A 24,914-nucleotide genomic window follows, 5' to 3' on the forward strand; every position below is an offset into this window, starting at 1 on the left:
CATTACCCATGCTCATATTATTCCATTTTCTTATTCTCCAAAGTAGGGTGGCCATCTCCAGGCTGCCTTTTGAGAATGGCTTCTGGCCTCCAAATACCTCTGAACTGTGTCGTGGCATTGGGAAATGGTAGCTGCATTCCTGGGGCTAGTAAAGTGGTTTAAGTGTAAAGGGTTTTTTTGAGGGTCCAGGAATATTCCCTGAGTCTGTTTGAACTTGAGGTCAAGTCTTAATATGTTGACTGCTCTAAAGCTGAAGTCTTAAACCTTGGCCCTCAGAGAAGCCATAGGCATAGTTTCATGGGGTTACCACATGCTGTTTGAGTTATAAAAAATGGTACCTTTGCCTCAGTGGCTTTATGGGGTCAATTCTATTTTATAAGTAAGTCATTCTTAACTACTGAAATATAGACATTCCAGTTGTCTTGAAGAACTGGCATGTCAGATCCTCTTCAACAACATCAGTATCTAATGCATCTTGTTATATAGAATCACAGAATTGTTGATGTTGGAAAAAGCTTTAAGATCGTCAAATCCAGCTGTCCACCTACCAGCATGACCATTTTCGACATTAAACCATGTCCTCTAGTGCCATAGTCACACATTTTTTGAAGACTTCCAGGGATGGTAACTACATCACTTCCCTGAGCAGCATCTTCCTCAACTCTCTCTGTGAAGAGTTTTTTCCTAGTATCTAGACTTGTCCTGGGACAAATTGAGTCTGTTTCCATGTGATGTTTATTAACAATAGTAGTTAGTGCACACTTCAGACATCAGGGCTGCTTAACTCAGGGTTGTCTGAATTGCAGATGTTGATGATACATTTTTTTTTTTCCTTTTTGCTTTCTTATAAGAACATCTTTTGTCTTCTTTAATTTCATTAAAGGCCAGGTTGATGGGGCCCTAAGCAACCTGATCTAGTGGAAGGTATCTCTGTCCATGGCAGAGGTTGGAAATAAATGACCTTTAAAGTCCCTTGCAACCCAAAGCATTCTGTGATTCCATAAGTGGGAGGATTGATGTCAAACCATGCTTTGAGACCCTCTGATCAAACACTCTGTGGCTTTAATGGATGTTCTTGTGGACCCCAGTGTGCTCTCTCTGTTTGTTATATGTTCCTGGTGGCCAGAGACCTGCTCCAAAGCTCCTGTTGGCTTTTGGTCCAGGCACTGGATATCTCTCGTGTGGACTGGTAATGTTTTCACACAGTCCTTCTGTGGTCTGGATACCAACAGTGAAGTCACAGCACTTGCTGTTTGACATCAAAGCCTGTCCCAGTGAGAATGAACATAACGAGCAAATAATGATCTCATTGTGTGTGTACACAAGGAAAAGAGAAGGGAAGTTACGAAGCAGAACCACTTTCATTTGTGCAGCAATGTTTTAATAACCAGCAGATTTTGGGGAAAGGACTGGAAAAATAGTAAAATGTTAAATGGACTTATGTTTCGAAGTTGAGATTTTTTTAACAAGTACAAAAGTTCATTTAGACATATTAAAATAAAAAACTACCCTTGATTTTTAGGCAAGATCCTGAGAGAGCTATCAGGATTCCCAATTGATGCTTGTCATGATATTTTCTTTTTTCTTTTTCCCCCAAGTCCTTCCATGGTACTACTAATATGAACCTCCTAGCTGCACACTTGGAGCAGCCCAGTGTGATAGCTTTACCACAAAGGGCTCCTGTGTATTCCAGGAGTCAGGATGTAGCGCTCTTCTAACAGAAAATGCCCTGTAATGAAGGTGAAGCTCAGACATTATTTATTCCAAATACAGGATCTTTCCATTTGCGAGTTTATAGAGGCTGAGAAATTGTTGAATTTGGAGATTTGCAAATAGAAATTACAAGCTCGACTCTGAAAATATTCCCTCCTGGAAAGCAAGTCCTATTCCCTCTTGTGAGCATTATCCTCATGCAGCATTAGATTGGTACAGAAGGAATTCTGAAGGAGGACAGTTTTGCTTATAAAGACACAGCACCGTCCGCTCCTGGAACGAAGCAGCTGATCCTGAGCTCGGGTACGTGGAGAGAACAGACCATACTTGTGTAGAATGATGTGGAATATTTTTTGTGTGTTTCTTCACCAGGTCCACTTTTTAGGCTGCAGCAGGTTAAAGTTAGAGCTGTGCAAATTTTGAGAAGCCTACATCCAAATTAAGTCTGGCTTGCTTCCAGAAATGGCTGGAGCTGGCAAATTTAAATCATTTTCAAGTTGGAGCTGGGTTTTTTCTGGGTTTTATGTCATCACTTATGAGTTAAAACTGAGGAAAAACCTGGCTTGTGACCGATTTAACCTCTTTTTGCCTCCTGCCTTGGTCTAGAGTATTTTTTCTATATGTGTGACTTGTTTGTTGAAAACTAACCACTGATGGGATTATACAGTGTGTCAAGTCTCTGGAATTCCCCTTCTAATAAAGCAGGAGATTTTTTAAAGCTTTTATTTTACATCTTTACAGAGCATCAGTTGCTGACATATCTAGTGGTTCTTAAAAGATTTTCTTAAAAATAAATTATTTTTCTACTCTATATTTTTATGCAATTCAGATATTGAATGACAATTTTAAAATCAACTGGCATTAGCAATGCCTTGGGACGTGGCACTTCTGCTTCAGTAATGAATTAAAAGTTTCTTAGCATGTAGTCTTTCTGAATTATTTTTGTGGCAAGGGCATAATTTATATACATGACTTCACAGGTGAGATCACTCTTAAGTCCTAGATCAGTGCATAACTTGGTGGCTGCCCATGACAGAGTGACTGGAATGAGATGATCTTCAAGGTCTTTTCCAACCCAAACCATTCTGTGATTTATGCATGTGGATGGTTATGAATGTGGATGGTAATTCTTCAGTGATCTGAGAAGCTCTGGAGAAGGTGCTGTGATCATATCATGGGAATCTGAGGAAAGAGTTTACTTCAGTAAAATACAGGTGCCTAGTTAGAACTTGACCTTTTGAAGAGCTGTCCAAACATTTACTCACTCCACAACACCCTCGTGAAGTAGAGGATAAATATTATCTCAATTTTATGGACAAGAAGGTGAGCACCAAGAGAGTCTGGATTAAAACTCAGGAATTTGTGGCATGCAGTTGCTTGCTTAGTCCATTAGACCATGGTGTTTGGTTTGTCAATAGTCCTGTGCTTTATAAACTGGACAAAACCTTTAAAATACCAACTAGTTTAGATAGGCAGGAGTTCAGTTCTCCCTGCATAAAAAAGAGATGAAGCCATGTCACATCATCATAGCCAGACTTGGGGATTTTTTTCCATACTTTTCCATGTTTGTCTGAAAGTGTTCTTGAGGTGGTACTCAGAAAACCTTCTGGAGGAAGGGGAGCTCAAAAAAAAAATAAAAAGGATGGTATTTCCCTGTTAAATTAAGTTGATCATCTCTTTGACCTGAATTTACCAAAGCACATTGTTAGGGAAGCAATGCTGTACCTGTAATTATCTCAGTGAATGGTGCTACCATGTTTGCATACAATGAATTCACATTTGGTTTATGCAAAGTAGAATTTATAAGGCATTTTTGTCATCTATGCCAAGTCCTTGGGACGTTTCCTGTCACCCACCCATTGAAACAATGCTGAAAAGCACAGTAGAAATGACAAAGGCTGCCATCATCATCTCTTTCAAACTGTCATGGAACTGAAATGATACAGGACAAGAGGGCAAATGTTGAGAACTGGAAAAACAGAAAAACAGAGCAGCATGAAATGTCAAACCACATTTTTAAGGCGCTTTTTACTATATTTCCATAAATGCATGAGGGAATTATGTTGCGAATACTTGAAACTGTTTATTTTCATTTTTGGCTTGATTTTCTAGCATTGAAAAAACCATGTCTAATGATCTTGAGTATTCTTAAAGAAAAAAATTATATTTTACATAATGGTTTGCATGTGTGAGTTCCTTCTGGCAGGAGGGCTATAATTAGCCTGTCGTCTCTCAGAGAAGAGACTATCTGTCTTAAAGATGCAACAGTGAGTCTTGGCTGCTAGAGCTAGGAGCAGAACATTGTGATTTTGTTAAAAGATAAACATTATCCCTTTTCACTTATTCATCTTTCTCCTCTTCCTGCTTCTTTGGCTCAAAGTTAGCCTGGAGAGGCAAAGGACAACTGAGCACAAACAGTTTCTTCCTTCCTCATTCAGCAAGGCGTGGCGAAAGATCTTGGCTTCTTGACATCAATAACTTTGCTTCGGCTCAACTTGGAACAGTTTGGGCAGCCTTTCAAAAATAAAAAGGTACGATAAAAGGGGACTGAACTTCCTGTTTTAGTCATAAAGAAGCAGATTCAGCTAATGCACACTTTCCTTTGGAATTGTCCATGTACTGCCTGGGAGAGTGAAAGAATCATTTCCATTGGAAAAGACCCCAAAAATAATTGAATCCAACCAAGAGCCCAGCACTGTCAGTCCATCACTAAACCCTGTTCTTCAGTGCCACATTACACATCTTTTAAATACATCCAGAGATGGTGACTCCACCACAGCCCTGAGCAGCCTGCTCCAATACTTTGCACTTTCCATGACAAAATTTTTCCTAATGTCCAAGCTAAATCTCCCCTGGTGCAACTCGAGGCCATTTCCTTTTGTCCTGTCACTTATTACCCGGGAGAAGAGCCCAACCCTCACCTGGCTCCACTCTCCTGTCAGGGAGATGTAGAGAGTGAGAAGGTCCCCCCTGAGCCTCCTTTTCTCCAGGCTGAGCCCCTTTCCCAGCTCCCTCAGCTGCTCCTCATCAGACCTGTGCTCCAGACCCTTCCCCAGTGAGTTGAGGATGGGGAATATTATTCCTTTGCACAATGTTATTGTAGCTATTAAAAGACAATCAGCCAGAGTAGGGTGGTGGCAAACAGTGTTGTGTTGTTTCAGCCTTTTGTGGTCTCATTACTAAAGGAGAGTAATTTTGGTAGAAAGGCTTTGCTGCTTTTGGGTATCCATGTGTGTCCTTGATCAGAGGAGGTGGAAGGAGAGAAGGAAAACTCAAAACCACCACAGAGTCAGAAAAATGTAACTGGTTTGAGCTGGCATAGATGTGCTGGTGTGTGTTAACTCTTGGTATTATCGTGCCTGAGGTTTCATTTCCAGCATTAACAAAGAAAGCTGTAATGCAGGAGATGATCACACATGGCGTCCTTCCAGACCAACTGGTTGCATTAGCAGGGACTGGGTAAGAAGGTGAGGTTTCCAGTGGCAACAGGAGTATATTGAATTTCATTTTGAAGACTGCCATTACATGTGCCAGTCCATCAGACAATGTGTTGATCTGTCGGTGAAAATGTAACTGCAGTGGCAGGGACATTTCTCCATGGGTCATGATGTGTGGACCAGGATCCCTGAATGTCCCCGTTGTCAAATTAATTGATTTGTGCCACATCCATTTATTCCTGAGCTTGCTTTGTAATCCTTCTGCTGCTGCTGTCCTTCTGCTCTTCTTCTCTTCTATTTTGTGTGATTAGTCTGAACAGTATAATTTTCTTTTCTTATTCCATGCAACCTTTACTCTCCACCCCTCTGCTTTCCTGATACTTTTCTTTGCCAAATAGTCAGAGATTTCTCTCAGTTCTGAGTTCCTATGTAAGCTATAATTTTATTCTATTATGAGTGAGCAGTGCTACTGCAGGCCTGGAACTGATTACTGTTTGCATATATCCAGCATCACCAGCCAAAGAGTCAAAGACCAAAGAGACTTCTCGGAACCTTACAAGGATTTCAAAATCACCTTGTTATTCTTTTCAGATTCCCCATTTTGTTGGGAAATTCTTTGCTCTTTCAGTTGTATCAGTATTCAAAGGCCAAGTTTATATTTTGAAAAGTAGTTGTAGATATTAATTACCTTCACAGACAGTCGAAAACATAAAATCTCATTTTAAATTAGCACCTATTTCCTGTCCTGGATATCCAAAAAAGTCCTTGATTAGATCAGCATGAACTCTATTTGCACTTTTCTGAAGTGTATTTCAGACTTGGGGATGGACAGACCTTTGCTGGGAGGCTGAGAGCAAAGCTTTTGTGTGTTTTGTCTTGGTACTTGGCCTTAGCTGGAACAAGTACTTTCATTGTTTTTGGAATATTTCAATGCTTTATTTCTTCATCCCAGAAAGGAGAAACCCCAAAAATAAAAGAAATGAGAAAGAGATCAATTATTTGGAAAATTAAAAATATTAGAAGAAAATAGAAGATTTTTCTTCTTTAATTAAGCTAATGAGAAGTTGTGCTCTTCTGAAAATGCAGGCTGAAATTTCTATTGATTTCCTTTATAGAAGTTATATACTGTTATTGTGTTCTGAAAAGATGGGAAAATTAGGAATTGAGATACAGAAGGGATTGTACTGGCCAATCTGTACCTCTTTTGCCTTTCAATTCTTGCAAAGAAATACTTACAGGAATTGTAATTTGAAAAATGGAGAAAACTGTGGTGAACTAAGACTTACTTCTGCTGTGCCAATCACTTCCCTCAAGAGCTCCATAATAAATTTTGGTTTGCCGTGGTCACTCATGCATTGGCTTTTATACCCTCTCCAGGATGTTTCATCAAAAAAAATTTAAAAAATATTTTGAAGGCCATTGATCTGTCCATCTTCTTGCTTCTCTTAGATCATTTCTTGGTAGTTTCTGCCCCACGCAGGAACACTTACTGCTGACAATAGCACTGCTGGTCTGGCAGCCACAAAAAACAACTTCTTTAAGTGGTCTTGTGTGGAATTGCATGTGTCATTTTAAGCCTCCCTCAGTATAAAATGCTTAATTAGCCTGTGTCTCTGGACTGGGTAAATGAATGCAAGTTCTGAAGATGTTACTTTGTTCTTCCCTCAGAGAGTATATTGAAGGTAATTGACTGGTAACAAAGAGTTAGAACAACTAGCCAAATTATCTCTAAAATATTGTGGAATAGCCATCATGAATTCTGTGATTTATTAGGTCAGATTTGTTGTCCTCTTTCCATGTCAGTGTCTCCCATTATCTTTTCCTGGTGGTCCTCGTAGAACTCCTTAGTTTTTGACTTGATCTTTTTGAGGATGAGCCAGGTGAATTTGTCTACAATATTTGTTATTTTCTAGAAGTAAGGATACCACTGGAAAAATAAGAAGAAACTCTGTTGACTGTAGTAGCTTTTGATCACTGCCATTGTTGTTCAGATTATGGATTAATACCCAGCTATTGTTCAGCAAAATTAATTCCACCAATTACTGTTCTTCTGAAATTATTTGCTAAATCTTGATTTTCTATTCTCTGCTGCTACTGGCATGAGGTTCCTTAAAGCTGAGGGGAATTAGATTTTGACTGCTTTAGAAATTTTAGGAATCAGGCTGTTACTGAGTGATGTGATCTAGTGGAAAGTATTCTTGCCTATGGCAGAGGGGTTGGAACTTAAAAGTCATTTCCATCCCAAGCCAGTCTATGATTCCACGATTCTGTGTTTTTACCAGCAGTACAAGTAGGAGCAGATGTGTAAAAGACAAATAGTTGGTGCTCACCCTCCATGCACACAGTGAGCATTTCAGTGGGGTGTACTTTCAGTCTAGCACTAGGTCCAGTCTGGCCTTGTTGACTGAATGCCTGTTTGGAGTGCATCTTTTGATTTTCTTTTACCAAAAAAAAGACCAGGTAGCATGCTCTGAAATCATTCTACAGTACAAAACAATGTGCAGTAAGTGAGGGTGAATGGGAGATTTGTTTCAAAAGCACTCCCCTGATCCAAACTAAAGCATTCCCACACATGGATCCTTTTGTACTTGGTTCAGACATCTCAGTAAATCCAACAGTGGGCTCATCTGTATCAGATGGTACTTAAATATTTCTGTGTATGTGGCCAAAATGCTTCTTAACATCCCACTTGGACATGCTCTTTTCACATTAATGTCACCATTATTGGGGAGACAGTTGTAATTGCTGTTCTTGCAACTTGTATTTATGTAGAAAAGTAATACCAGAGAAATTCAACTTAGAAATAAGGCATGAGCCAATTAACAGTGGAACAAAGTACCAAGTGAAGTTCTGCATTGTCATGTTCTTGATGACTCCAAGTGGAGGTCAAATGAATTGCTGGAAAATATGCTTTTGTTAAACTGGTTACTGGCCCAAAATAAGGGCAACTGGCTGAAATTCTGTGGTCTGTGGTATGTGAGAGGTCAGACTAGATGATCTAATTTTCCCTTCTGACTTTAAACTATATGAACTGAATGTGAGCAATTCCCCTGATTACAGGACACTTCTGGCCTTTGAAATCTGCAGTATCTGTCAGTTACGAGTAAAGAACATTTGCTATTTTGCCATCAAATCACGGAATTAATTTTAGGATATCACATTGTTGTATCCTGCTTTATGATGTGTATAAGCAAGAAAAAAATCCCCCCTACCTATAGCATGATTTAGATTAGGCCAAAAGTGTATTGTAAACTTAGCCTTTGGTATTGCTTTTCACAGCTGAGATTCAAAATCAGAGCTGAAATAGGACTTGGTTTTAGAGTTTCAGTGCCAGGAAGGTTAACGGGATATTGACAGCTTTAGGAATGAAATGTCAGGGAGGAAATTAGAGCAAACATGCATCATGAGCCAGCACACAGCATGGCTGGTTTCAATAGAGGCAGCAGATCCTCTGTAGTAACGCCCCCACTAATAGTGGCATTATCACTGCTTCCAGATGGCGTCAACAGAAACACACAGAGCTCTTACGGAGACCTATAATTTATCCTGATCCCTTCCTCCTCTGGATTCACCCAGAAGGAAGACAAGTGGTACCACAGCCAACTCTGACTGTTTTCTTTTTTTCTTCTTCTTTTTTTTTTTTTTGCCAGGAAGTGTGGGGTGGGGCAGGATCACATCTGAGGGTCCCTGGAGCCCACCAACAGTGACTGCTCTGAGTCTTGATGGGATGGGTGCATCCACGGCTCTTCTTACCCACTTCCTTCTGATTTCAATCTGTCACTTCTATTGGCCTGGTCCATGCCCCAAATCAGAAGGCAAATTGCAGCTCCTTCACCCTCCTTCTAGATCCTCAATCTGCCCCTTCATTTTTTCTTTTTATTGTTAAATCAACAAGCAACCTGGTCTAGTGGAAGGTGTCCCTGCCCATGGCAAGGGGCTGGAATGGGATCATCTTTAAGGTCCTTTCCAACCCAAACCATTTGCTGATTCTATGATTTTATTACCTAAGTGCATGTGCATTCTAAATGAGTTTTACTCAACCACTGAAAAGTCATCATTTTATCACAGATAAAAACTTAGAAAACTGAGAAATGGAAGGTGTCTCTAACTGTATTCTTGATAAAGCATGTTCCTTGAAAAAATGGATAAACTGGGTTAGTCTTCACAGTAAATATGGATTCAAACACATTTGAGAAGTTGATAAATAAGGTGTGTCTCCTAAAGAAGAAAACTGCAGCAAAATTTGTATTTGTGTACTAATACAAAGATGCAACACTGTGAAAAAGAATGTCTCAAAATATACTGAGGTGATGCAAGGTTATTTTCAGAAAGCTCAGATCTTAATGTTTCTCGAAAGTAGGAGATACAGATGGCAATGCTAAAAAGTTTCCTCTTCACAAAATGCATTAAGAACTTTTGCACTTCGCAGTTTAAATCTCTGGGTTCCCTCAACAAACATATATGTTTAAAAAGGTACCTACTTTTCACATTTACGTGGATAAAAAAGGAACAGCATGCATTACCAATGTATTTCTTTGCCACGTCTGTCTTCCACATTTTGGAGGAAGAAGTGGGAAAAGAAAGAAGGATCCAGTTGCTGCTAAGCTCTGTTTGGTTTTGAACTGTTTGGGTATTTCCAAAAGCCACCTCTGGTGCCTTAAATTTTGCTTTCATCAAGAACGTGGTAATTCAAAATAGCTAGCTGAGTTTTGGTTAGTGTAGCAGCAGATCTCTTCATATCTTTTTTTTTTTCTCTTTTTTTTTGTAAGTAAACACCCATGATTTATAGAATATTTTGTTTCAATTATTTTGACTTTGCCTTTCACCTCTTTGACCTAGAAAATTGAGAGTGCTTTAATAACCAGTGTCCTTGTTAGAAACTTATTATGTGGCTCTTTCTGGAACAGCAAGTCAAGTATGTGGCACAGTATAAGGAATTTCAATGTAATTTGTTTGGAGAGGCTGTTGCTTGACAAACCTTTTCTGAACAGGCTGCATGGTAAATGAGAAATTGGAAGTCTCAGGGCTGGGAAGGATAATGGACAATAGATGCTTTCACTTCTGGTGCCTGTTCAAGTCCAATCTGTCAAAGACTGAAAATTGTTCCTTTTTCAAACTGGGCAAGTGGCCTGTGAGTAAGTGGTTGGTTGACTCTGCCTGGTGCCTGGTAAAATTTGCCCACAAGTCAAAATTGTCCCCGTTTGGCTCCCTGGCCAAACATTTCAAAAGCCAAAGCTGAATCTGCAGCTGCCTTTTCTTCCAGATGAGGACCAAGATGTTTTACTCATGTATCTTTTTATATATTAATTTGTTTATTTGTTATATTTTGTTGTCCCCTTGTTTTCCTCTGTAACACCTGTTGGAAGTACTGCATGGAACACAGCCAAAAAAAGGATGGTTTTCTTGAGGATGAAAGAATTTCCTCCCCCAATAGAGATCAGTGGTTCACAGTGGGTCAGGATCAATGATTGACCCCATCAAGAGCACCCCTGGAGGAATAAATATCACCCCAAAACACACTCTGCTGCAATATCTCTTCATTTGCTGAGGGCTCTGTGAGACTCAGTCATGCTTTCCAGGTGAATCATGCCCAGCTAAAGACAGATGAAGGAAATATGGAGCAATTAAGTGACACTAAGTGACACCAATTTATCAAGAATAAATAAAAGTTTGGTGGTAAAGATGGCTTGCCAGTTCATCCAGTCTCAGGAAACCTCACGTCACCATTTCTGGGATAGAGAGCCCAGCCTTTCAGCAGGACAATGTTCCCACAAAGGTGAAGTGGTTGTGAGCAATTTCTTCAATGGACTGGACACCAGTCACTTCTCTCTGACACCAAGGTGGCGAGTGGCCTTTTTTTTCCTCTTTCTTTCTTACTTTTTTCTCCTTAAGCAAACTGAATAATTAAAGGGAAAAAAAAAGAGAGAGAGAGAGAGAACTATATGCTTCCTTTGTATTTAATATCCAAGACTGGACTTTAGCTTGTGGGAAGTATGAAAGCTCCCCCAAGTTTTTGAGGGCTCTCTTGTGCCCTGAGTGACAACTGCTGGCTGGTCCAAATTGTGTTTAGGATTCTTCTGCTCCTATTCCCAAGCACTGAGTTTCTCTCTTGTGTGGGTAATGCCCTCTTTGGTAATGCCAGAATTCTTCATGTGTCCTACAACAAGAAGTAGATCTGGTTTTCGACAGTTTCTGCAACAACTGCAGATACATTTGTAGACCCCTAATGTGGTTGGGAGAGGATGAAGTGAATTTTGGATGGAATTATTTTAAGACAGAGAAGCCCTTAGCTTCTGCACAGAGGAGATGATGGTAAGAGACAAGGGTCTGCAGAAATCAGGTTGGAAAGAAAAACAGCAGAGACAGAGATAGGCTGGTCAAAAGGGAGTGGAAATAATGAGTTATGGAAAGTTGGGAGAATAGGCTGGAAACCAAAGGGTGGATAAGCTGAACTAGAGGGTAAAGACAGATAAATAGAAGGATAGATTTAATTAAAGTTAAGCAGCATTGGTAATAAAGAACTAGGAAAAATGCTGTTGTGAGGAACGGGAAAAGGTGAACAGGAAAATACGATGAGATTAAAAAATGAAAATTATTCCATTTATTGGGAACTATCTTGTAGTTTCAAAAAATTATTTAATAGTGGTGCACCTTTTAGAAAGCTGAGGAGGAAGTAATAGTGAAAAAGCAATGAAGAAGCATTTAATTAGATATTATTTAAAGTTTATTTTTTAGTCTGTGTAAGGTTTTAGCCACATAGCTACTGCTGAAATGGCCAGCTAAGATCAGTATCTGGTTTTAAATATCTCAGCATTAGAGTTTATTTTGTAGAAATGCTAGATATTATGTTACTATTGTGCAATAATATATAATAACCAATGGCAAAATATACCAACTAGTATATATGTATATTACTAAGATTGGTTGGCATGAAAAAACAATGACCCATTATAAATTAAATATAGACTTGCCCAGATGGCCCCATACCTTCTCTAAAACCAAAGGCATAGGGAAATAGGCAAAAAGGATTTTTTTTTAATCACAAACTCCATGTATGTTCAGGTTCTTATTTACTTTGAAGTTTACTTTTGAAGTAAGATAACTTAATGGTTTGAGAAATGAGTGGATAAGAAGACAAAATGTCTCAATTACACATTAAAATCTTAGGAAGTCACACCTGCATTCAAGACTTGAGTGTTAGAATAGCTCCAGTATCCAAAAACGTATTGGGATTCATGAACATCTTAATTACAGCTAGGGTGATGGATTCCTTGGCAAAACAGGGGGCAACAGGCCAATTCTCTACCCAGGGCTGTCTGTTTTCAAGACCTACCTATGAGGTTCATAGGTAGGTCTTGAAAACAGGTGTGTGCAACCATGTCCTGGTGTCAAAAAAATAGGTCTTAGTCCCACTAAAGTTCCTCAGATTCTTCTTCCCCAAAAATCATGATCTTATGTTAGAAAGAATTTTTCTTCCCACCCATTAGGATTTAAGGGAGAAGGTGTTGAGCCCACCAGTTGATACAGGACGATAATCTGCAGTAATCTCTATTGATTTAATCTATCATCTCCATTTCATCATTTTAGCATCTAAAACCTAGTCCGGTTTCTCTTGTCCACTTACTCCAGGGTTTTTGTGCCAGTGCACTGGTGAAACAGGAAGCTGAGGAGTCAAAATGCTCCCCATCAATGGGTGCAATGGAGTGTATTCATTCCCTGACAATGAAAACCAACTCCTTCCCTGGCAGTACGTGCTACTGGAGGCTTCTGTGCGGTGTCATTTACAGCTGTGTTGTCTTTGTAGATTCCTGCTACGATGTGAGAACACTGATGAGTGGAGAGGGAAGGGACCAACCTTTCCCTTGCCATATGGGAAACATCTGTAATGGGCAACAGGGCTCTCTCTAAAGAAATGTGTTGTCATTTCATAGTTTCTTCAAAGTGTTACATAGACAAAAGGTATCAGCTTGAATTTTTACCAGCCTTGACTGTCCCAGCCTCTGGAGCAAGGCATTCACAGTAAAGCCAAAGTATTCTTTTAAATGAGACAGTCAGTAATGTTTTAAACTGTCTCACCCCAAAAAAAAGTAACATCCACAAGAAAAGTATAGAGTAGTCAAAGTGCTCCAAAAATAAAACAAAAGAAACAATATCATGCTCTTTTATTGTGGCCCCTTAACTCTAGTCCTCTGAGAGCAGCGCTGATTGATGTTAGTGATGCAACCTAAAAATTCATGTCAATTACCCAAAACAAAATGCACATAAGTGACTTCAGGGTCTGATTTCAGTCCACAAAAGCCAGAAAATTCAGAGCTACTAGAGAGACAAAAACCTGGATTTCACATTCCCATCTTACCAACAGCCGTTCTGCTGGGGGGAAAAGGAGAAACAAAGGAGAAATGAGTTACACCATTACAATAAATAACGTGATGGAGACAACAGTTCTCTCTTTGCCAAAGCCTGAATCCACTGGGTCCCATTAGCTGTAAATCCAGGAACTGCAATGTGTTCTAGGTTTGGGGCTGAGTTACTTCCCTACCACCTTTCTGCTTTTTTAAAATATAAACTCCTTTATTGTTTTAGTTAGCAATAACATTTAACGAGACCTACCTAATTCTTCATTTATAGCAATTATTTAGTGTTCTTTCATTTCCAGCCACTGGAAGTGGGAATGTTGCTGTAGCTCATGTTATCTATTTGATGCAAAAATTGCACATCCAAATGGGATCAACCTTGCACTCTCTGATAAATGAGCATGCAGTAATCGTGATGTTCTGGTGTCAGCATGCAAACAAATCAAAATGTTCTAACATCAAAGAAGTATGTATGAAAAAACTTGCATACAGGATTTAAATATTCTTCGATGTTATTAAAAAAATATGGGCTGTGATATCATGAAATGCCCATGGTGGGGTTACAAGCAAGTAATCCATCTCCCTATTCCTAAACTCATATTTAGTGACTGAACTAAATGGCAATCAGCCAGAAGAATCTCATGGCCTGGCCAGTTTGTTTTCAGACAAGTATCACTTCTATAGATGTGCATATAAATGTGTGTCTCTTAAACTGGATATGAGGGAAAAAGATGAGATGCGGTAAAGAAGAGAGTTTGATTTGATGGGTCAGACCACTGAGATGTTGCTGATGGCATTGGTCTGTCCTTGCATTTCAAAATAAGTTTCATTTAAGTAACATATGCCATAGGAAGTGTCATGTGAAATTAGGTCTGTAGAGGGGAGGGTATAATATAAAGGTTCTGAGTCTGCCGAGTTATTTCATTTGCTTCACAAAGTAAATATTATTTGCCCAGTCCCCACCCACAACCAATCAGTCAGAAAACCAAAAGGAATTTTTAGTCACTTCTCGGAAGGACATTTTGGAATTCTGTTATTCTCAGCAACCATCCAGTGTCCCTGGGATTATCCATTTGCCCATGATGTTAGGCAGGTAAGAAACAGATGGACAAAAAGACATTTAGAAAGGTTAAAGATAATTTGAGCTGTACATTAGAGAGTCTTGAAGTCTATGTCCACTTGTGAACAGCTTTTCCAACATATGATTGTGAATGTAATATAATTTAAAAAGTATAATGTAATGAAAAGCTTTTCTTTCCTTGGGATCCCAAGTTCCTTGGCTCATTCTTGCAGCTCATAACTTGCCCACAACTCTCCGAAAGTGCAATGAGGGCTCTCCTCTGTGCAGGCTGCCCAGCTCAGGATCCTGCGAGGCTTTGGGCAGTGTTCCCACACTCCCAACGTGCCACTGGCATGGTTTGTGCTCTTCAGACCCTGCTAAACACAGGAAGGAGTTTGTCTGTCCTGCAGGTAGGAAGTGCTGGGCAGAGCAGGACCAGGCCATGCAGTGTGAGTGGTGATCAGGAGGGGATGTGTCCTAACTCACTCCTTTACAAGCAAAGCCATTCCCAAGTCCAGCTCCTCATGTGCTCAGCATATTTCAGCACTGAGATCAAATTGCAGGAGTTAGTGAGCAGGGCTACAATCACCCAGATCAGGATCTAGTGTTTCTCACAAATCACAGAATCCTTTAGGTTGGAAAAGCTCTCTAAGATCCTTCAATCCAACTGAATCCATTAACCCACCACTGCCAAGCCCAGCCCTAAAACCAGTCCCCAAGTGCCACATCTACATTTTGACTTCTTAATTCTTGTTACCCATTGTTTCTTCTTCTATTTGCTTTGCATATATTGAAGAAATCAGTCATTCATACCCCTTTCTTTTCCAAATCCTCATGCTTAAGTCTGGCTTGAATGGGATAAATATGCCATTACTTTGCTGAGGCTGGCCCAATACTTAAATGGGTTGTGACTTAAGAGAGAAGCATCCTTCTGTGATTATCACCAATTACTAATGAAGTGTTAACTGTCCAAAGCAATTCACTACTCTGCTTTGTATTTTTTACAGGCATATTGCATTCTTTGCATAAGGAGTAGGACATCCTGCATGTAATTAAAGAATAAGCTTTAATTTCCTAAATTACAAATGCTTGTCATCATCAAAAATCAAATACCTGTATCAATACATGCCTGGAATAATGTTTTAATTAAGGATGGAGCTTTGTTTTGAAGGATAGGGGCATTTGGCTTTCATACTTAGTGAACCATTTTTTAAGTTTGGATTTGATCCCGATTTTCAGAAGTTCAGGAGGGACCAGGAAACCTATTTTGATTCAGGGCTATTTCTAATATAAATGTCATAAAACCTGGTAGTGCATAATAATTTATTCTGCTGCTAAAATATTGGTTTAACTGGTTAAACTGCCTCAGCACTTGGATTTTTTCTCCAGCCTGTTGCAGAAATACATGTGAAAGATCGATTGGATGCCATTCTGCAGCCTAATCCTAGGTAATTTATTCAGTTTTACCTGAGAGAAAGGTCCAAATATATATATTCTTCTGGTTTTAATCAGTCTAACTACAATTGATTCAACTTTTGCCTGAATAAGGAGTGAGTAAAAACTGAGCAAGAGCCTCAAGATTTGGCTCTTATTCATTAACCTCAGGGCAGACTTCATTTTGTGTGATTTTTAAGCTATTAAAATGTTGGTTGGCTTCCATTTGAGCTCAAATTCCTAATATCACCAAATAATTATGTGTAGATGATGAAATGAAAAAACAGGCATGTAGTCTCCAAACACGTTTCAGTCTGGGTGGCTGAAATGGCTCATAACATTCAATGCATGAAAATGGGGTGGATTGAATAAATTAGCAGAATCACAAAAGGAAACCACTATAGGAAATAGTTTTACATGTGTAATCACTGAAATACTCTAGTGAATGTGTCAATCTGTACTAAATAAATATATTTGTTTATAGACATGTTCTGTATTAGCTTCCACTCTTTCACAGCACTTTGCCAAGCAAAATCCCACTAGAAGTAGGATGTTCGCACCCGAGTAGGAGTTTCTTGGATAAATATTTTTTCTATATTGAGACCAAAACCACCTCTACAAATTTCAGACTTTGATTGAAATAGTATATTTCTTTTACCTCTTTTTTTTTCTCTTCCCCTCCCTCCCCCCCCCCCCATCCCCTTCACTGACAACCACTGATGCATTACCTTAATTCCTCTTACCTCCCACTGCTCCGGTGCGCCAGCGCCCCTCTGCAGACAGAGCACATCAGTCAGGGCTGAGCAGGGCAAGAAGTGGCCACACCCCAGTGCTGCCACCAGCAAAGGGCCTCAGAGCCTGAGAAAATTCCTCTCTTCACAGACCTGAGCTGTTGGTTGGGCTCTCATCTCCCCACTGAAATGCTCTGTTGAATCAGAGAGAATAGGGGTGCTCTGCCCTCTGCAGAGAGCGTTTGCAAGATGCTTTCAGGAGGAAGGGGAGAAGTGTGTTACAAGATGTCGTTAGATGCTGCTTTTTGTTACAATTTCAACAGTTTTAAGGGGAAAATGTAGGTGAGCTCTGTTGGTTTGCCCAAATAATTTAATTTCAAAGTAATGCCCACTCCTCCTATGCAATAGCTGCCAAATTCAATATCCTTTTCTATACATCTAGTATTTTAGCCACTACAATGGAAGATAAAATGCAATGAAAATAATAATTATAGCATAGTATACAATGCATTCAAAGTGTTGTGCATTAGCTCTGTAATCAAGCAATCCTCAAAAAAAGATTTTTAGTGAGTGATAGTATTTCTGTTTCAAAGGCAGGGGAAATGGAAGCTCAGAGGCACTAAGTGGTTTGTCTGAGGCCACACAGCAAGTAAGTGTCAGAGCTGGGAGCAGAGCCCAGCCCTGGCTCCTGCCCTTGTACTCGGAGACTGTACCACACCATATTGTTTCCAAATAAATTTGCTCTTTAGCTCCTATGCTGAGGTCATGAGCAGTGGTGACACAGAGGGAGAATTTAACCTCTTCTATAACTTCCTACAGAAAAAACTCTGAGCTTCTACAGTAGTAGAAGTAAACCTTAAAAGATCGAATAAAGTCATCCCTGGAGACAGGGAGCCATCCAGGTTGGTTGGTGCTGAATTGCTCTCAGGCTGAATGAGTTTTTATTGTTAGTGGTGTATTTTCACATGGGAGTGCTGTGGCTGTGCAGTGCCCTGAGTCATAAACCAGAGGTTTCAGTGTCCAGTCATACCTAAAGTCTCAAGATTCCGGTTTTAATTTAATTCTCGGACATAATAAAGTTCCCTGTGTACATTATTGTTGCCATGCAGCTAAAGCAGCGAGTTGAGGCACGTCAGGAAAGGCGAGTTTGACCCTTGAGCAACTCCAGGTGTTTTGACCAGTTTGACGTGAGGCAGTAAAAATACAAGTGAACTAATTGCACTGTTCGTGAGGAGATCAGGGACACTCAGGAGCCACTGCATTTCCAGTGGGTGAGGGAATTGAGCTCTCCTAATTATGCTGGATTCCAACAGGTCATATCCACCGAGGTCTGGTGCCTCGTGGAGACCTGCTGTGTGCTTTGCCAGCAGTGTGTCCTGGGCAGACAGTTATGGGCCGTTAGACCCACCGCAAGAGGAACTTGCTGGATTTCAACTTTCTCCACAGGAGAAGCAGCTGATGCTGTCCAGGGAAGAGGGGTGATGGAGCTCTGCTACAGGTTGTGCAGCCTGGGGGAAGGGATTCCTCTCCCTGACTGTGAGTGGAAGGCAGTGTGTGGTTGAAGCAGGGCTCAGAACAGGAATTTCTATCAGTGCACAAAGCAGTGTCGCCTTTCCTCTGACAATTAAAAAGGGTTTCTTTCTCTCAGACAAATAAAGCCCATTAAAGCTGGTGGCAGTGATGGGAAAGACTTTGTGAAAATATGTTTGTTTTGCAAAGCTGGCTGCCAAGTATTGTTTTATAGTTCCGGTTTTTCCTTCTTTCTCCACTGTTTACAGTACCCTCTGAGAGACTTAAAATGATCCTTCTCTCCCCACCAATTTTGTTCTTTTTTCTCTTGGCAGACATTGGTACCCCACTCCCACACCCCAGTTCTTGCTGCAACAGAAGCCATGATCCTTTTGCCTTGTTTTTCTTTTTTACAATACCAGCCCAGCCCTGAGAGCAGCATTTTCTGGTTAACTGCAGCATTGCAGTTTTGGCCAAATACACTGGAGGACAGCAGTACAAACCCTGCATTTTGTTCTCCAACCACTGCTGGTACTGCACTGGGTGTCTGAGAAAATAATATGGTCCTTTTTTCCAGTGATCCTACATTTCCATCAGCCTTGAGAATGTCATTTATCCCAGAAGCAGAAAACAACAATAAAAAGGTTGGATAGTTGAGATCTAGACTATGTTCTTTAACAGACTTGGATGATATGTCCTGGATATGTCCCATTCCTGTACACAGCAGCCCAGTGTTACGATATTATTTAAGTGTATGCCACTGGCAGATAAAAGGTCAACCAAAGCCCAGAGCTGACTTTGCTGGGAAACATTTTGTTGATGGGTGGTTTATTGGAGTAGTGCTTTTATCAATGTGTGATGTCCATGGGTGCCTACATGAAGTGTTCTTGTGTTCTCCGGCCCCTTCCTGAGGGCAGGGACTCTTGGCATGGACGCAGCTGCTGTCCCTGGTGTGTCACCAGGCTGAGGACTTGGGGAACAGACCTGAGGAATACAGCTGTTGGTTTTCTTACACCTGGTACAGTGAAAGCTGAGGGACAGATAGACTCAAGGCAAGAACAGAAGTGAAGACATCATGTCTGGTCACTCTGACCATCCTGACAAAGGAAGAAGAAACAAGGACTTTGCTGGTGAAAGAGATAACAAAGGCCATTAATAGTGTAAGAAGAATAATCAGAAGATTGTTTTTCTAATGGGGACCGGGACAAAGAGGTCAGAGTGGAAAATTTTGTTTGAATGTAGTGACCTATAAATACTGGTAAACTGGTTTCATAAACTGTCTCTGCTTTGCTGGCATAAACAGAGTCCATGTCACTCAATCCTCACAAATGGTTTCCTGGGATCTAGTGTAAGCACCAATGTGGTTGTGCTTCCAGAGGGACTGTTATGGTATGGATAAATGGATGCTGTACTCTCAGCACATTGGTCTGGGCTCATCATAAATGAAATCCATGAGATTTCATGGAGACAGCAGGGCAGATCAGCCAGAGCATCACACAAGTCTGTAACGTGCTAAACCTGGGTGTCCATAGATACATATTTGGAGTGTGTTATTTATTACTGACCATGTACAAGATACTTATATAACACGCTCCCTCATCTTTTGAATTATATCAGATGTCTGTGCTTTGGCTACTGATTAAAGATGGGTGTGTGGAATTAGAGCCTTCAGTGCTATTGTTCTAAATTGGAGGGAGAATTATCCATTATATTTCTTTTGTAACATGGATGCACTTTTGATAAAGACACTTTATATCCACACAAATTTATTTAAACTTAAACAGAAGCAATTCGTTCTAAACAACACATGGATTTTCTTTTTCAAACAATGATGCTTATACTTTGCCTCTTAAACTAATTATTATTTTAATCTCTAAATAAGCTGACACTTTGCATGTGGTTTGTCTCTTCAGGCTGGGATAAATTAGAGGAGCAACCTTTTAATCATAGGCATTTTAATCTGAATGTTTTTATGTACAAAGAGTTATGAATCTGTCCAGGGTGACCTGTTTGATATTATGGCAAGCTAATGAAATTTCAAGTTAACATTTTCCAAATAAAATGGAAAGAAGAGACAGGGAGAGAAGGAGCAGATTCAAAATTAGAGAATATTGGTAGTTTATGGGTTCCAGGTTATTTGGAATGGAATGAAAGTTAATGCTACATCCTTTTTTCCATCCTGCCAGCCAGTGTCTGATCCAAGAATGTCTCTTATTTAAAGAGCAGGGCTCCCTCCACTGTTCTTAAATAAAGGCTCTCACTGTCTGAGATCCAGCTCTCCCCAGTTTTCATAGTAACATTGTAAGGCTGCATGAAGGGAATTATTTAATGGAAAGAAGTTTTGCATGTGATTCCCTTATCACAAACCTGCTCGAGTCATTATGGTTTGATTTACATTTATGCAAATGTCAGAGAATAGAGTAAAATTACCCAAGGCAGAAAGTACTGTGGCATGTCACAAACAAGATGTGCCTATTTGCATTTATGTTTACTAATGAAGTTCAGCCAGGGCTTGCTCTTTGATTTGGATGTCTCTGTCTGCCATTCCATTTTATGCACTGTAATTAAACCACTTGCCCACACACATACAAGGAAGACACCGAGAAAGGGAGACTTCAAGTTTTATAAATGCTGTTGTGTAACTCTTTTAAAGAGGGCTTATGACTCAGGATTTAACATCTCTAAGTGATACAACAGTCCTGCAGTGTGACATTGTGCTTAACTTTAATGCAAGGAGAACTGCAGACTTAAACCAATGTAGGATTTGGCCCAATAAACCTTGGTGTCTCGGGTGCCCGCTGGAGATGTTTTACCCCAGACTTTCCAAATTTTATCCCAAATAAAAATTAAGCCTCAGCCCACTCAAAAATCACAGCTGTTTCTTTCTCCTGCCAAAATTATTCTTTCTCATCATGCTACAGCTGTGAAATCATGCACTAGTGTAAATTGTTAACTGGAAACCATTTCTAGCTGAGGTTCCTATTCAGAAGTCTTGGTATTCTACTCTGCTCTGGTCTCTCACTGAGGAGTGCTCACACATCTTCATGTTTGGCTGAGACTTGTTTCTGTAAATTATAGAACCATAGGCTGGTGTGGGTTGGAAGGGACCTTAAAGATCATCCAGTTTCCACCCCCTACCATGGTCAGGGACACCTTCCACTGTCCCAGGTTGCTCCAAGCCACATCCAGCCTGGCCTTGGAGACTTCCAGGGATGGAGCAACCACTACAGATGTAGTGGTTGGATGGTGGGCAACCTGTGCCAGGGCCTCACCACCCTCACAGGGAACAATGTCTTCCTAATAGCCAATCTAAACTTACTCTCTTTCAGTTTAAAACAATCTTCCTAGTCCTAAATTGCTAATAAACACAATCATCTGTCACTGAAATTGTCCTGTGAACCCTATGAACTCCTCAGTAAGCTGTCCCATTTCATGAGACCTACTGTGAAGACAGGAATTTTGCTACCCTTTTCTTGGAGTGGTTCTTTTTGGTCCTTCATAATGACACTACAGGACTACCACTACAGGAGAGAAATGGGACCAAAACCAAAGAGAATAGAAAATGGATGATTTTTCATTAAATTTGAGGATTTGTTTGGCCAAGTTCCCTTGTTCCATGCTGGTTTTTTAAGCTATTAGTTTTTCCTTCTTTCACCAAACTAAGGGCAAAGCAAGATGTTGCTTTTAGGCAACTGACAGCAGTGAACACTGCCCATCTCTTCTGCTTCATTGTGCCTCCTTTCAGATTGCTAGAAAAAAGCCTGCCTTCATTGATTAAATAATGGTAGTGTTGTCAGAGAGGATCCGGTGTTGGAATCCAAAGTGCTTTGACAACTTGAAGGAGCAACATTTCCAAGAGAGCATTCCTATAGAGAGGATGCCTGAGCAGGTTCTTGGGGTAGAATTGTAGAATGGTTGGAGTTAGAATTGTAGAATGGTTGGGATTAGAAGAAGTGTTAAAGATCTATTTCTAACCCCGCTGCCATGAGCAGGATGGACCCACTAGGTCAGGGTAGGAGTGGGAAGCGAGGACCAAGAAGCAAAATCATCACAACTCTGCCCTAAACAGGAGCAGATGGTAAGAGAGGCCTGGACAAGATGAAGGTCATGTTTCTGCTTTCACATTGACACAGCCTATGCAGCCTCTGGCTCTGGTTGGCAGCAATCTGTCCTTCTACCTTCAAGGAGGTCAGAGAAAAGGAAGAAAAGTCTTGTCATGTGATATCAAGGAGTAGGAAGAGTTTCTGTGAGAGTAAGATTAGCCAGATAAGGTCAGATCAACTTTTCAGGGCATGGAAGCCATTCTGGAAAGGCAAACTGTTTAATTTGTGCCAGGTTATGTGATTGCCCATGTCTGAAAGTTGGTCTCTTGACCACTTCTGCACATATTGGGTACAGCAAGAGTATTACAGAACTTCAACCACAGCAGGAAAAGTCAAGGCACAGCCTGGTAGTAAATTTTAAGAGAGAACACACAGAAAATTTGGATGCAGTAGACACTTTTCCAGAAAGGGCTCCTGGAGGAACCATGGGCTTATGTTGTCTCTTTACAGCAAGACATATCCAGCAAAATGGATACAGCTATTTTAATCCCACATCAAGAGCCTGCATCATCCTCTATCTGTAATTCTGAGCCAAATAATCATATTTTTTAAAAATTAAATGTGGATGCTGCCAAAGTGGCATAAAGCACCCAGAAGTGTCATCCAAACCCTCTAAATTATCTCCAACCACATTAAATGTCCGCCACATACATCTAAACTCTTGCAGGGGCACATGCACATGTGAGTTTTATGAAAAACATCTTGCTGTTTCTCTTCATGATTCTTGGCATGTAAAGATCTGTCTTTCAGTATCACAAATTCAGCTGTATAGATCTTAAAGATATCTGGTATAACTCAGAAGGATGGGATGTCTGTAAAATACTTTTGCTCTGCATAAAAGCATTTTGGAGGTTAACCTTTATTATCTAGTAATGTATCAAAATGAGAACGAAGTGTTATCTTGTTATGGAATGGGATGAATCAAACTCCCTTCTCTGAAATACTGATTTTCAAAACAGTTACCTTTATGCTGAAGTTGAAGGTATGAATGGTTTCTGGGTAAAATGGTTCAATTTATGGCTAAATTCCATAACGAAACATACATATATCAGAATCACTTTGTCTGGCTTGGGAAGGAAAAAATGTGTTGTTTTCATTATTGCTGAACTTCATAATGGCTTCAGGAATTTTTTTGGTCGTTCCCAAAGAAAGTGAACTTCAGGCAGAGATTAAAGCAGAGGAAATTTCAGCCCAAGGGCAAATGTTTCAGAAAGTTAAAGTATGTGAAAGGGGGAGTGAAGTAGGAAATAGTTTTCAATCCTAACTATAGCCACACTTGTTGTAATATATCACTAAATATAGACCAGTGGGTGTGCCCAGCTCTCCAAAGGTGTTATCCTGCCTGCCATGAACTGGCTGCTGAAATGACCTTTGCAGGGATGTAACTGGCTGTACAACACTGCCCATGTTGGAAAATCTTAAACTTCATTATTTCCCAGGTGAGCCCAGCCAAGCCCAACTTTGCTTCACAACCAAAATTCCTTTCACAAAATTCAACCTTTTATCTTTCATGTAGATCCAGCTTTGTACTCGGGATCATTTGTCTCCAAGCAAACTGCACAGTATTCCTGAATGTTTTGTTTATGTGTTAAAGGTTGTCACTTGGGTTATAAAGCCCTGTGAAACTATTGGGGCCAAGCAGCTAAAAGCATTACTTTTGCATCGACTTCCAAATGCCAGCCATAATGGTTTGAGCAGGCTGAACAGCCAAACTGCCTTGGACTTTCTGCTTGTGGTTGTGGGAATATGTTGGATCCTTTTAAAATTATTGGCTAGTCTGTCTTGGGCATTTCATGTTTGGGTATAGAGTCTTTGGATTTATTTTGTGTTTTGTTTGTGGTGATACTGTCACGTCTTGGCTGTATATCCCAGAGCTGATGTTCTGCTCTTTGACTTCAATGCCATATGCTGCTAGATCTCCAGACTGAAGTGTGGTGTTAATGTAAAGGATGCTGTAATGCACATCTTGTACATATTTCCTTTTGCATATTCACTGTCTGTAAAATGTCTCTCTGAATACATCCTTGCTGGTTTTGAAATGGTTTCTTTACAGTTCAATATAAATGCTATTTATATCCAAAGTTGTTTGAGGTTATCCTTTACTCCTAATGTTACTCTAATTCTAGTTTAAGAGAGGAGAAATTGATCTGGCTGAAATTAATTAGGAAATTGGTAGAGCCACTAAAAATGGTGGTTATATATGGCACTTCCTAAGTACTTTGACTGAAGACAAAATAAATCTGATGAAGCAGTAACTGCAATGAAATAGATGAATAAATTTTCATTTTTAAAACAGGATGGCTGCTGAAGGTGAACCAAATAAAGCAAAACTATTTAAATTCCTTTACTTTTTAAAAGATATTGTTAATAGAAAAAACCTATTTTTTAAACTGAGAATATCTCCTTACATTATAGGGTTTTTAGTGGCATTAAAGGTATAGTTTCCTATATTGATTTGGAAAGAACTGTTAAAAATGCATGAAAGGTATTTTAGGGAGACAGTGTTACAGGATATTTTAAAATTATTTTCTCAAGTGCCACTTAACTCTTGTGCTTCTTTACCATTGGAAACA

General features: G+C 40.0%; 1 protein-coding gene across 7 annotated transcripts in view; it reads left to right on the plus strand.

Annotated features, from left to right (window-relative positions):
• Positions 1 to 24,914, plus strand: part of SUPT3H (SPT3 homolog, SAGA and STAGA complex component) — a 259,112-nt gene that overhangs the window by 231,957 nt on the left and 2,241 nt on the right. The window lies entirely within an intron of this gene.

Source organism: Camarhynchus parvulus, chromosome 3, assembly GCF_901933205.1.
Source record: "Camarhynchus parvulus chromosome 3, STF_HiC, whole genome shotgun sequence".
Taxonomy (NCBI): domain Eukaryota; kingdom Metazoa; phylum Chordata; class Aves; order Passeriformes; family Thraupidae; genus Camarhynchus; species Camarhynchus parvulus.